This window comes from Papilio polytes, unplaced genomic scaffold (assembly GCF_000836215.1).
Source record: "Papilio polytes unplaced genomic scaffold, Ppol_1.0 DF821289.1, whole genome shotgun sequence".
Classification (NCBI taxonomy): Eukaryota; Metazoa; Arthropoda; class Insecta; order Lepidoptera; family Papilionidae; genus Papilio; species Papilio polytes.
Window position 1 is genome coordinate 1,494,031 of NW_013527915.1, and position 15,343 is coordinate 1,509,373.

Here is a 15,343-nt window from a genome sequence, read left to right on the forward strand (position 1 = left end):
TACAAAGCACATTTAAGCAAAAAAAAGAGACATTTCAAACATCAGATAAAGTTGTCTATGGAGCAACTTGATTCAGCCCAATGTGCGGCGGCGTAATTTCGTGTTCGATACATTTGCATAGAGAACATTCCGCTCAAACAATAGCAAGTCGACGGCGGCCAGACTGAATAATAAAAGCATTGCATGAAATTTTAATAAAATATATGAAGTATTTCTTTATTCTCTTTTTGTTCTTGTTAATATATTTAATTCTAGAGAACCAATCTTTCATAAGTTTAAAACAGCGTACCATAAGTAAAAATAAATCTCACGTGTTTAGCGTCATCTTCATGTGTCAGATAATTCATTCTCTTAAAACCTTCATTATGTGGAAGAAATCGCAAGGAAAGGCGTTATAAGTTAACGACAAAAGAAAGTCGATTTCTTCGGTTAAAAATCATTACACAATACACTTTATTGTATTGTGAACAGTCATGTTTATATGTATGAGCCTTTGTTACAGTTAAGCCGCGTGAATATGACCTAACTTCTCAAACCTAATATAATAAGTAGCCCAAGCTTAAGCACAGTCGGGAGCTCTTAAGTTAAGTTATTCTTTAAATGGTACAAGCTTAGCACATTTGGAGCACTGCCAATTCAGAACACGGCGAAAATGTCGGATGCCTTTTGAAGGCAAATATTATTACTAAGTTATATTATTTAAGCGTAACTTAAGTATTACAATAATTGACAGAAAAATCTTTGTAATAGCGATTTTACACATATCGATTTAATTTTTATTAATTAAATAATCTAGTATTTTAATAAGGTAATTTGAGCTAAGATCCTAAATGTAATCCGACAAAAAGAAAAAGACACCTGCAGCAAGGTGAGTATTTTTAGAATGGTGACCTATTTCGAGCTACAGGGTGCAGCCCGGCCGGGCAGGCAGGCAGGCGCTCTATTGACCCACATGTACGCAGCGCTCTGACGTCAGAGCCCGATGACGTCAGCCAGTCACGAAAGCTTGCCCGACCTTTGTTTACGATGCAACTTTTAATACTTAAGAAATTCAAAGTTATTCTACACATTTCTACAAATTCCAACATTTCCTTCCAATGCGATATTTATTTAAACTTTAATTTATATCACAAATAGCAATTATTTTATATAGTTTGATACAGCAATTACTTTAAACTTTTGAAACTCAGTGAGCGTTTAAATTTACACGAGTGTCCGCTAGCGGAAGCAGCGTTTTACTTAATGACTATCAAATGCGTTCCCGATGCCTGCATTCAAGCGCTTCGTCACTAAAATGTGCCTCGATTTGGTTAAATGTTCCCACAGTGAATTAAACTGAAATATATTCCATTAAATGTAATAAATGTATTTTCACTTTTCAACGAAATATAAGAGACATATACAAAACTGTTTATTATTAAGATTTACAGTTATCTACAGTTGTTATTTTGACTCTACAGAAAGATTATTTACCTGTGATAATATTGGTATATATGATAATTAAAATTAAGTTGATAGTACACGATTCTTCGTGCAAAGAAGTGTACAAAGTCGCGCGTTGATTCCTATAAGCTAATATGGAAGTGCACACACCACTTAATTTTTAGTTGTACAACTAAACAGTTAAATAGGTTGCGAAACAATAGACAATCAAAAGTTGTGCGATACTTTAGTCAAATGTGCGCGCTGTAACATGCTATCGGTCAATTCACATCTGAATACCTCGGGGTGAACATTCTATTAACCGGTACAAGTGAGCTGCGCTATCTTTGATCTATGATACTGTATGCATCGACGATGCACTCTACCATTTGTATTTTCATGCTTTATTTGCTTAGGTCAATGACTGCCCACATTCAATTGTTTCACTGAACCCAGTTTAATAATCATTAAATAAATCTGTCGCTTACAATTGCTGTATACTACGCATATAACCCAAAAATAAAATTTTATTTGAAGTTAAAGAAATAACAGTTAAATGACGTTATGTTAGGATGTAATTATGCCCAGTTCCCCAGCTACGTTTACCCATCCGTTTTTTTGGTCTGATAAAATCATGAAACGCATTTCCGAGCATCGTAACTTGAATTTTACTCGGTTGAAACTTAGGTCGACCGAACACTAATGAAACATTAGGTTATGATAAAAATGGAAACTTCAGAAACCCAGCATTAAAGGTACTAACTAAATAATGCAGGTAAGCTCAATGCCCTCTCGGTCTCGTAGTTGAACTTTACCTTGCATAACCGCACGACTTCAACTTGTACCGAGTTCCTTTGTAATGAATTGTCCTTTTTGTTACAAAAATGTTACCTTTGTAGTGATGAAGTAAAGTTCTCGTTTGTTTCTGAAACAGGCCACCGCACAAAGAGAAATGTATTTTTAATTTTTAAACGTAATTATATTTAACCGCAAGTTAGATGACCTTTGGAGTATTCTGAAATTTCTATTAAATGTTATGAATAATTTTGCAAATGTCAATCTTATCATACTTATATTATAAATGCGAAAGTTTAGATGGATGGATGTTTGTTAGACTTTGTAGCCTAAACTGCTTAACGGATCTCGATGAAATTCGGCAGATATGTTGAGGATAGTCTGCAAGAACACATAGGCTACTCACTTTTGTTTTTTTTAATCCATGCGGACGGAGTCGTAGGCGACAGCTAGTATTAAATATTATTAACTACATAGAATACTGGAAAAGTGAACTAAGAATTTTAAAAACTTTTGGCTTATTCTACGCCCGACCATTTTTCTATTGTACCTTTTCATTACTGTTATGAGAATTATTTTCCTGTGATATCATTAGTGTAATTAATAAGTCCTTTTTTTAAATGAAGCCTGAAATATATACTTTATTGTTATTTATAAAAGATCAACTTAATGCATTTGTACCATACATTTATATTCAATATTTATGTCTGCTTCTTTTATTGGAATATTCCACGGACATTATCTGTCCCATCTAGGTTCCAATCCGTACCATTCAGTGGAACATTCGGATACAAAACCCTTATAAAGTATCGTAAAATAGAAATTATTTGCACTCAATGCAGTAAATGCATTTGTAGTTAACATTTTATGTTCTAGTTGAACGAACGGTGAAATATGAATGGTTTTACTGAACTCTGAAATTAAATTTTAAGTTTGTATTGCTTACTATAATATATGTAAATTAATTTTCTTGTTTGTAAAAGTTTTGACTATTAAATAATAAGGAATAAATGAATACGGTTCGGTTGCTTATGGTCCGCTTACACATTATCCTACATCATAACTGTGGTAGTGCCCGCTTTAACATCTTAGCACGAATGGGCCGGCTAGCCCGGTGTAATACCACGACCACACAGAAGACAGGCGTGAATTGGAACCAATGCCGTGTTTCGTCTGATGAGTGTGGTGCCGGACGCATAATTTAAGTCCCTTTCTCTTTACCACCCTTTTCTTATGAGAGGATGGGAAGGGGAAGTGGATTTGACGATGGAGGAGATGCATAGGAAAAGGAAATATTATCTTTATGTGCGTCTCCTCCTCCGTCGGATAAGGGTAGGCGACGCATCTGCAATTGCAGATGTCTATGGGCAGCGGTCGCTTCGCCATTTTGGCGGATTCAGATGGCCGCTTGCTCGTTTGCCATCTTATGTTATAAAAAAAATCACAAAAAGTTATGTTTTTGTTCGGGTGTTTTGTTGAATAATGATTAAATCTTAGAAAACCTACAACTTAAAGAAGACCTAATTTCTAATATTGTTATTTATCTACATAATAATGAAACAACAAGGCTCAAGGATTTTCCTTTACATTTTTTTAAGTGAACAAAGTGAAATGAAAACCGGCAGCAACAAAAGACATCCAACACTGTCACTGGAGTGTTTCCCGCGCACTTCGACCCAGATTTTTAAAGTGCCCGTTTATAATAAATTATGAACGGACGGAGGATGCCACGGCAAGAGATTGCTCTTTGTTTTCCTTAATTTTCTTTTACTGCTTACGCAGAAACACTACGGTAATATTTGTTTTTATTTTACATATAATAAACATATAGTTTTACCCTTATTAAACTATCTAGATTTACGACACAAAACAATCTAATAATCAATCACACTTAAGTTTTACTTTGTAACATATTATAGATACGTGTTCAATCAATAAAGAGTTTAAAACTTTAATTTCATTCAAATAACTATAGTTTTAAAAGCCTGTGAGTAAACACTGATAAAATGTTATAGCGTTTGGATCGTGCTCTGGCATACCTTTACAACATGCACTTCTAACATTTTTAAAACAACCATCGTCAGGTGATCAAATTATATTGGTTTTTGATAAAGCATTCTCTAGTTCAACAAACTCACAGTTTATTAAAACATGGATGGGAATAAAAGATCGTTGTCAACATTCCACTTGACATGAACGTGATAGCTTTGCAATTTGTCACTTTCTGTTACATATTATGGCTTAAAAAGGATTTTTTTATCATTAAATCATACTTAAATATACAGTAATTGCTTAAAGACTTTTTAATCTAAATCTTACTAATATTATAAATGCGAAAGTTTAGATGGATGGATGTTTGTTAGAGTTTGTAGCCTAAACGTCTGAAAGGATCTCTATAAAATTTGGCATAGACGTAGAGGATAGTCTGGAAGAACATATAGGCTACTCACTTTTAGTTTTTAATTACACGCGAACAGAGTTGCGGGCGAAAGCTAGTAAGTTATAAATTACAAAAAATTATTTAGTTACACTACCGGCGGCACCAAATTAAAATGTTTCAAATAGTAACCACGTATTAAGAAGTTGGATTTTCATATAGTTCTATTCTAGTTATATTCTATAGTTGAGATCCTAATATTATGTGCTTAATCCAAACTTACAACTTATCTTCTTTAATTAATACATTTTATACACCGACAAGACTAAAAAAATATCAAATAACATTAAACACTGCATTCCCGCTTATGTATTCAAAGTCACGTTCTTAAACAGTAATATTATCCCGCTGCGGGCTGACGACGCGGTTTATTAACAAAACGATACCGAGATATAATTGAACGTCAACAAACTTGTCTCTGTTTAATTTGGCAGCCACTTGAATCGTATCGAGTTTGTAACGATATCCGATAATTACTTCAAAACAAATCGATTTCATATTGTATTACACGAATGATATTACTCGATTTTAATTTGGAATTTTACATTTAGTTTATAAATTTATGCGAAGGGAATGAAAGTATAAATCCAACAACTAATGATGCATTTTATATGGCCGTGATTCTACAATATAAAAACAGCGTAATAAAGAAAATTGCTTTTAGATGATGCGGTAACATAAAATGTATTGTTTTTATAAGCCCTTAAATTCATATGTATATAGATAAAACTTGCCGAAATTAGGACACGTGTACACGAGTAAAAAACCCTGTGTTGAAATTGCATGCAATTTTGAAACTCCAAATAGCGTATGTCGTTCGTTTCTAGTTGAATCGGTTTTTTTATTTGCACAGCGAAGTGGAGCGCATCACGGCAATCCTCTGTGAAGCTCGTGTTGTATTGTGGAATCTGTTCTCGTGTTCAAATGCACAAATGTTTTGCATTTATATCTTCGATACTTCATACAATGGATATTTTGAACTTTATGTTTGATTTAAATTATTTATTGGTGCCTTTTCTATTACACAGGTAGTAAATAATGATATTTTTTATCGAATCGAATTTAACATGTTATGACAAAAATCTTATACTAGTTGTTGCTCTTGACTCCGTCTCCGTAAAAAATAATGAAAAATATAGCTTAGTTTATTGATTGATAAAAATTTAACCAGCAGTTTTTAAGTTATTTCAATACATTCAAAAATATAAATGTTAATAATAGTATAGATAAAAAGAGGTTAATTTTAAAATCAATATTTCTAAAAACATAAAATTGTACTAGGAGTACAGAATCGCACGTAGTGTATACCGAACATACACAGGCCACGTAAATACGTTTGGACGGCAGCCGATGTGTTTGCCAACTCGTTTGGAACATACGTGGCAGATAGCAGGTCGATACGACAGTGATATGCGGAGCTCATAAACGGATTCCACAAACGAGGTACGGCATTTCAAATACCACAAGCGGAATAACTAACTGAGCGTACAAATTGGTATCTCATATTTTGAATCATTTGGATTGAATGTACGATATTTTATTAACCTATTAATTGATCATTAACTTGAAATAAATGAATAAAATATTTTTTGGACCCTGGTGAACTTAAAAATTATGAAAGCAATTCAATTTATTACATTCAAAGAGTTCTTTTATTAGCAAGCATGCATACATTATTTCAAAGTCAACTTATCATTGTAGAGTGTTAATTTTTTTTAGAGGTCTATGGAACATTCCCGCTAAGATAAAAAGTGGGTACTTATGTTACATATACAGATAAATATGAACATTTTAATTTGTAAATTGTTATAAAGAATAACGAGCTCTTTCAATTGAGCACATAAATCCATCTAACACAAGGCGAATGTTCAATAAATTTTGGCTAATGGACGTTCGGACAAGTTTCATTTATTTAGCCAGGCGCCGTGAAATGGACTGTAAAAAGCAATGACCTTTTATGTAATATCCCTTCATAACTTTGTTACATTGTTCCCTACATACAGGAACGTATATAAAAATGTTAGGTACATATGTAGTTAATTTCTGTGGTCTCTCAGCACAAGTGATGAGGCAGCCAGGAAAATATAGAACACAGTAAAGAAAAATTTAGAAATGAAGATTTTTCTTAAATAAAAAATACTTAATTTTAGAAATAATTATTTGGCAAGATGTAGTGTTGGTTTCTATAACAATTAAAGAATTATATTTTCTTCCTTAATCATCGTAAAGTCATGATTACTTTGAAACAAATTCTCTAAAAATATCGGGAAATATCCAGCAGAAAATTTATCATTCAATTTTTTCTCGTTTTTGTGCTGTTCAAATTCTATGAAAGGAATCAGAATTTATAAAATAAACCGACAAAGGTCGGGAGGCTTCCTTGTTCCAGTGCTTATTTTTGGAGCGTAACCTATTTAACTTGGGCGGGTGCTACGCCCGGGCCGGGCTGGCGTTCTATTGACCCATTTGTACGCAGGTCCTGACGTCACAGCGAACTGACGTCACGCGCCCCCACCAACCGGCTCTTTGTTACACGACAATTGTTAATGTACTATAGATTTAACTCCCAAATTCGTATTTTCCTTACATAGGACAAATAAATTTCTTTTTTTCAAAAGACAACTTAAATACAAACGATCGATTACAAAGCAAATAACTCTGTAAATGACATCCATTTCTGAAGCCATTTTGGTCTGGAACACAGTTTATGCCACACTCAGAGTCATTTAATTACTCGTAAATATCCGCTCAGTGTTTTCTTTTTCAATCTTCGGCTAAATACAGAAGTTAGTTTTACAGGAGAAAAAAAAAAGTAAAAACTAATTAAAAGCGCTGCTAAAGCGTCAAAGGAACTTTTGAAATTTGTCGGATGAAATGTAATTTACTTTCCATTCGATAGAATTCACTATTCCATCTCCAGTATTAAAATGTATATCAGTAAACTCGTTTTCTTTGTCTTGTGACCCGAAAATTTACGATAAAAGAAAACTGTCATTCTTTGAACGGGAAGCATTTTAGGATCAAACTAAAATATATCGCTGTTTTCAGTAACGATTAAAAACAATAGGTAAATTTTCTACGTTATTGGAAATAGAACAAAATTAAGTAATAATAGAATATGAATTATTTCGTATTGTGCAATTTGTCGGTTTCCTAAATTAATCGTCATGATTTACTTATTAATAACAACATCTCAGAGATTAAGCATTTCTTTTGTAGACAGCCCAAATTGCTCTTTTTCTGGTAATGAATATTTCATATTATTTTTCCACTTACTAATAGAATATTACTGTAATAGAATTTCTAAGAATAGTAGCGGTAATTGTTTTCTCTAATTACAAACTCAATTATTGGTGTAATAAATGTTTGTCTGTCTATCGGTCAGTATTTATTGCATATCCCTTTTGTATTCGTTCGATTTATTTATCGGGTCTATTCAAATTTTTCTTTGTTATACTACTATTTCAAAGACAAGAACACAAAGGTAATAATAACTCTGCTACAAACTATTAAAGAAAGAAGCTGTACAAAACTTTTTAGTTCTTTATCCGATAAAAAAAATTGTATTATATTTACGTGTAGGGTGCTAAGGGCTAAGAGCGAGCAAAACAAAAGAATTAAGAACAATAAATCACAAATATTACTTCCCCTGCCTTCTTCTACAGTAATTAGTTAGTTTTAAATGGCTTGCATAGTTTAGAACTTTGCTCTTTTATTATCTTCCGGAACAATTTGACAAATCACAAATCCTTTTAATGTTGATTTTACGGTATTTTACAATGGTATCTACACATAATATATGTAACCCAAAATCAGTCTTTGAAAATGTTTATGTAATAAAATTATTGATGCTTTGTAAATTAATTAAATCAGGATTAGGAAGTTTTATTTCAAATAAGAAAAGAATAGAGATAAGAGTGGAACAAGTCAACTTATTTTAATAGTATAGGAAATTTTGAGGTTATTTTCGAAGTACATTAGACAATATATTTCGGAAATAACCTCAAAAATATTCTGTATCGCAATCCATATAAATCCAATTCTTGGAAGAGAGCTGTCCCATTACCTTATTGAGTTTCATATTATTACCGATATTGAAAAGGTCAAAGCGAAAATATTTTATTCAATAGGTAAAAAGGAACGGTGAAAAGTAATAAACAATAGGAAAAATAACTACGATAAAATTCCCTGTGTACTTTACTTTGATTACGCTTAAAGTTAAAAAGAACATACACTAATAACTTATTTGTACGTAAATAGTAACTGGATATAGCAACATTAGAAGGATGTTATGTCAATTTGAGAATTTGAGGTTATTAATTTTACAACTTGAAATTGCTTTGCTTTCCTCCTTTTAATGTTCCTATATTATGTATTTTTATGTAAGTAAATACATACCGTACCACATATATATTGTTCCACAAATAATCTTCACCGCGCAGAATATTTTTTTCTTATTTCAGTTTTCATATTTGCGATCGGGGAGTGATACGCTCACGTAGTGACTTGATTCGTCTATAAAACTTCGTAACGAATCTGATATCCATTTGTTTGGATGAGAAAACTTTGAATGTGACGCGTAATATTGTAACCTATCCAAATACAATTGAAACGTGAACGGAATGAATGATTGTAAATGAATGAATGTTTACTGCTGTTTTGGTTTAATTTAACACTATGAGTATGTTTTAATATCAAAATTTATGTCAAAAATCGCAATTTCCTATCTCTTTATGAAATCCTGGTAAAACCTTATTAAGAAGTCAGTTTAGAGAATTGTATGGATTGTAGTTTAATGTTATTTTAAACCAAAATGTGCTCGATAATTTTATGTCATATTAAAAATAACTCGCTGAAATAGCGGGAAATGAAAGATTTTAATAAAATCTCTCTGAAAGGAATTGGCGGAAATGTCGACTCGGGAAAGAAATGTGCTTATTACCACTTTATTGAATTTATATTTTTTATTGGATGAATTATTAAGGAAATATCTAAGTAAAAGATCAAATAATTTCTACATTTATTTTCAACGTTGTTTGTATGTAAGCTTGGAGTTTTATTTTCTCTCAAAAGCAAAAATGAAACCTATAAAATTAACAAAGTATTGCTTAGTCGCCCTATATAAAATTATAGATTTTTTAGCGAAACTTGCTGTTATTAATATTCCATTTAGGACTGTACGTGTAAATATCTCATAAAAAAGTGTTTTCCCTCTTCTAGGTAGAAAACATTTTACTGTTTTGACTCTTTTTTTAATCCAATGTAATAGTTTTGTTAGAAAAGTAGTCAAACACATGTGACCACACGCCGCCGAAATCTGACAAACAAAGTTTGGACACGTCCTGTTAAGCTCCTAAACCTTTCAAGTTTTACTGTATAAAATATATTAGTATTAAAATATACTATCTCATTTTTCATAACCTATAAAAACATAATTCAAAAACGAATGTATTTGTTTTTATTATTGTTTAAGGAAGAAAAATGTATACAGATGTATGTAAAAACATAAACGGTAAATTGAGATAAATTGCTGAAAACTTACCCAAATTTTGTCTATAATTCAGCAAAGCTGACACTAATTGTTGGTAATCTTACGCCGTTACACGAAAGTCGTTTAAATTGTCCGAGTTGCAGAATTTACTGCTACCGTTGTCGCCTACATTAATTAAATACGTATGAAAACATGAACAATTTTATATTAAAAAAAAACTTTATGTTTCGTCAATTGATAAGATACTTTCATGGATATTGTAACTTCTAATTTTCATCGGATAAAAAGAATATTTTAAAGACATACTTGTATCTTTTGGTCATTCCCATTTTCATAGTAAATTAACTTGTTTGAACCAAGTTCGTTCCACTTCCTTGCCTTCTGTTCAGCAAACCGTAAACAAATAAATCTCATTAACACAGGATTTCTACCAAGTTGTAAAGTTAAGGTACTTTTAATTGCTGTTTGTTACAAGTTAAATTTTTGTTTTAGAATCCAAAGTGTTCACAAACTTTGTAATGAAACAAAATACTTCGCAAAATTGATCCAACATTTTTGTCAATAGCTGTTGTATTATTTAAAGGAAGCGAAGTGATCAGACCAACCAATTGTTTGAGTTTGTAGCCTAAACGGGATTTGATGAAATTTGATATAGATGTAGAGGTCTAGTTGAACACATAAGCTCCTCACTTTTGTTATTTTTAATTCAACACAGATGGAGTCGCGGGCGAAAGTTAGTACAAAAAAATCTCTTATTTTGTTCTAAGTATCATAGGTTAAGAGGTCCATACTTTCATTATAATAATCATCAAATAGATATTTAAATTTTAAACATAAAACTCTGGTAGTACCGACGTCATTATAATCTACTTAGTTGGCTCGCACCCAAACCGTAGAACCTTGATAGTAGGTGGCAAGACGTTTTAACTTTACACGGCGTTAGATTAAGGCACCGAAGAAACTTATTCGTGTTTACAGTTCATATAGTGTCGCATTAGAAAGATAAAGAATAGATGTAATGAGAAAAAGACGTAATGTGTAATATCTTAAAATAGTATCGAAGTTAGACGTTTGAATCTTCAATTAGAAATATTGATTTGCAAAATGTAGGTTCTCTAAAACATAACATGCGTCACCTCTGGTTACCCATTGATTTGAAATAGTTACTTTTTTAATGTCTATTTGTCAGTTCAGTCATATAAATATGTAGCGAAATTGCGGAATATAGAAGGTTCGAAACAGTTATGCATGTATGTTTTACAATTGCTTCAAATATGTTTAAAAGTTTAAACTAAATTCAAGCAGCTGCACTTACCTCCCCTGAGAACTATCAAGTGACATTGGAAGCAATTTCAATGCAACTTGGCACATTTCCAGGCAAATATCGATTGCCAGCGTAATGTGTTCCGGTACATTTTGGTGTTAATGTTAACAGCAGAGTTCACCAAATTGACCATAACTTAATGTTTTCTGAAGTTATTTCGTTAAATACTTTTATACTTATTAATGTAACGACATTATATTAAATTTTTAAAAAGAAGGTTTATAAAGGCTATATTCCTTATTCACTGTAAATAACAAAGGATATGACAAAGTTATCTAACGCTGTTTTATTTGTCTGTAAAATAAGCATTAATTAATAATACGATATTATTGAAAATACCTAAGCAAATTCTAATAAGATTATAAAAAATAAATTGAATTTATTACTGCTAACTCATCACTTACTAAATTGATAATTTAATAAAAAAAAATCTATCAAGGTTGCCGCAACTTTACTCTCGGGGAGGGATGTTTCTATTACCACTTTATTAAATTTTCAGGTATTTCATTTGACGGATAAAAGCTGAGGGAAAACTCTCGAGTATTGAAATGTTCGCTAATTCGATCCAATTTAATGTTATTAGCATTGATGGTAGATATTATTTACGTAGTAATTATATAATTAAATTGAGAAAAAATTATAGCAACTTCAATAAATTACATTAAAACAGGTCAGGAGTTAAAAGAAAATTCTAATTAATAAACGCTTCTGTAAAATGCAACACTTTTATAAACATCCTTACTATTCTTTGACAATTCTCACCATTTACTCTCTAAATAAAAAAAAGACTTTTTTGGCCAGTGCGAAGTTTATAGTATGTATTAAAGTACGAAAGAGGTCGACTATTTTTATTCCAGGACATTTTTTAGCAGAAGAATCAACCTACGTGCAATCAAATAACTTATACCAACCTTGATTTAACGATCAAAAACATGTAACTACCACTTGCCAAAAGTGTAGGGTCATTGTAGCGAGCTACTGGCTGGCTGCCAGCCACCGCAACCTTGACCAAGCAGAAGAAATTGTTAGAGGAACGTGTAAACTAAGGGACAGTATGCTCGAAATATCTTTAGTTATACTTTTTTACATTTAATTTTTAACAATCTAGCATTTGCCCACAAAAAAATAATGCAATCGTTTAAATTTTACAAGACATTTAGTTATTAATTTAAAATAATTTCATAATAAAGGATACTTAAAGTGAATAAATATAACGATTTTATAATAGTTGAGTGACTATAATTTTACGTTTGTAATAAAATCTTTGAGGACGAAGTCTAAATCTTAACATCTCTAATTTGCTCCGGGCTCTTAAACTTCTTTAACATAATTAAATGAATGACTTTAGCATAATTACTCTCTGTTTATTCGTTACTTGCGTCGAAGTCTCGTTATGGGAGAGTAAACAAATAAATCTCCCAACTAGAGTAGAAATTATGGGATCCATTTTAAGATTTATAGACAAAGATGAAGATCTTTCAATTACACTTAAACGTGAATAGTTATTTAATAACTAGAAATTGATAAATGTTTAAAAAAAAAATAATCTACTTCCAATATTCGTTTTCGTCTCAGGCCGTATTAAGAGGATCCAATGTAATCATCCCATCGAAAGAAGAGTATGAAATTATAAGATCTTTTTTGTATAGGAAATCCTATTATTTTTTTAATTTAGGAATGTAATTTCCCTTCTCTTGTCGTTGAACTTTTTGTAAACGGAATTTTGTTTATGTTCATGACGTTATAATTACTTTTTAAAAGGCTTTTGCATTTTAAAACTTAAGGAGAAAGATATTATTGTTCGTGTTAAAGAACTATTCGCTTTTCAAAATATCCTATTACATCAATCATTTTCTTGATTCTCTTAGGTAATGTAATTTGTATTTTATTAGTACAGGATAAGGAGAAACTTTTTTTTTTATTACTCATGCCTTATTAACGTTCTAACAAATGCTAATGTGGCCAAAATCAAGTCATAGGTTACTTTATTTATTTCTTGAATTAAAAGCTAAAGGAGCTTTCAGTTATAACAAAAAAATCAATTTCCTGTAACTGTTGTTAACTTAATCCTCACATGTTTACTCAACAGTAAACATCGTGATATTTGAAATAACAACAGAGATAATCCAACCACAGAATAAATACATTGTTTTGCCGGAAATTGAAAACTGACGGAAAATATTGGTATGTACATAGTCTGGATTACATATACGTTGTTTGTTTAATATATAGAAACATTATTATATAGAGAAGGCATAAATAAATAATATATGGAATCACATTAATGTAATGTAAGAAAGCACGAGGCTCGCCAGCCGATGTAAGGCAATGCAAAACAATCTAATGGCACCTTCTTTCTATTTAGACTCATTTGAAGTAGTTTTTATAATTCTCTCCCATTTTTTTCTCTAACCCCCTTGACCTCTCCCCCTAGATCTTGTGACATAGATGCAACGGTATTGTAAGCCAAATGTAAGATAAACGAGCAAGCGGCCACGTGAAACCGCAGAAATGGGGAAGCGACCGCTGCCCATAAACATTCGCAATAGCAAATGCGTTGCCTACGCTTCATCGACGGAGGAGACGCACATAAAGAGGATACTTTTCCTTCCCTTAAGAAAAGGGTGGAAAGGGACTAAAATTAGGCCTCCGGCACCACACTCATCAGACGAAACGTGGAATTGCTCCCACTTCACGTCTGTCTCCTGTGTGGTCGTGTTATTTTACCGGGCAAGCCGGCCCATTCATGCGAATATGTTAAAGCGGTCTCTACCACTGTAAATATTTTGTTACTAAGAATACCTTCGGAGAATAGTACCTTAAAATTACTGGGATAAAAGTAATTCCCTTTTGGGGCGTAAAATATAAAGGTCTTATCAACGCCAGAGGAAATGTGTCGATACTTTTTCTAGAACAAAGAGAACCCCCGTCACAAAGACGAATAATTTTCTCCAATTGTAAGATATCATTTAAGGTTATTCATTCATTTCATCTTATTATTTCTGGAACAATGAAAATAGATAAGAAACCGGGCTCAATAGCTCGAGGAAGAATTATTTTAATCTCTGTGACAAAAAATGTAGGTACAATAGTGCCTTTTCTCGCGTAAAGTAATGAATTTTTTTTGTAATACAAGGTTTGATACCATAAATTTAAATCTTCTCTGTAAGAAAAAGTTCATTTAGAATGTCCCTTATTTCACAATATACGAGTACGAATTAGAGTTTACATTGGACGCAAACAAACAACATTGAATAGAGGAATTTGTATGTGAAAAGTTCCAAATGCTCTCTGTTCGAATTGTTAATTAAGGCTGGCCAAATTAATTGTTCATTCGGCCATTTCATTCTGGTCTAAATACGAAATATTATTTCAACGTAAATGTCAACACAAAACATTTATTAACGGAACACAAAGGGAATTTTTGACCATTGTTATACCCACCTCGTTACATTATTTTTGACATATTTTAAATTGTTAATCATCATGATTTATATGTAAAAAAAAGTTGTCTGAATTGTCTATAAATATTCAGTTCTCACTGATTGCTAGAAACCTAGTATTTCCTAGATGTTTTATACGACAATTCTTTTAGAGCGGTAGCGCACTTTTAACTAAAATTATCGCAACTGTTGTGCGATTGTCGATAGTTTCGCCGCCAATTCAATTGTTTAGTTGGTCAGCTAAAAATCGAGTATTGTACGTACCTCCAAATATGCTCATAGGAATCAATTCCAGACCAAACACTTGTACGATAGTTTAGTGTCAGACGTGCGCACGCTCTAAAAATGATGAACATAATTTTTGTGGTTACCAAATTATTCGTAAGTCTGTCTGGAAAGTGGAACAGCACAAGTTTAGCGATAGATTAAAT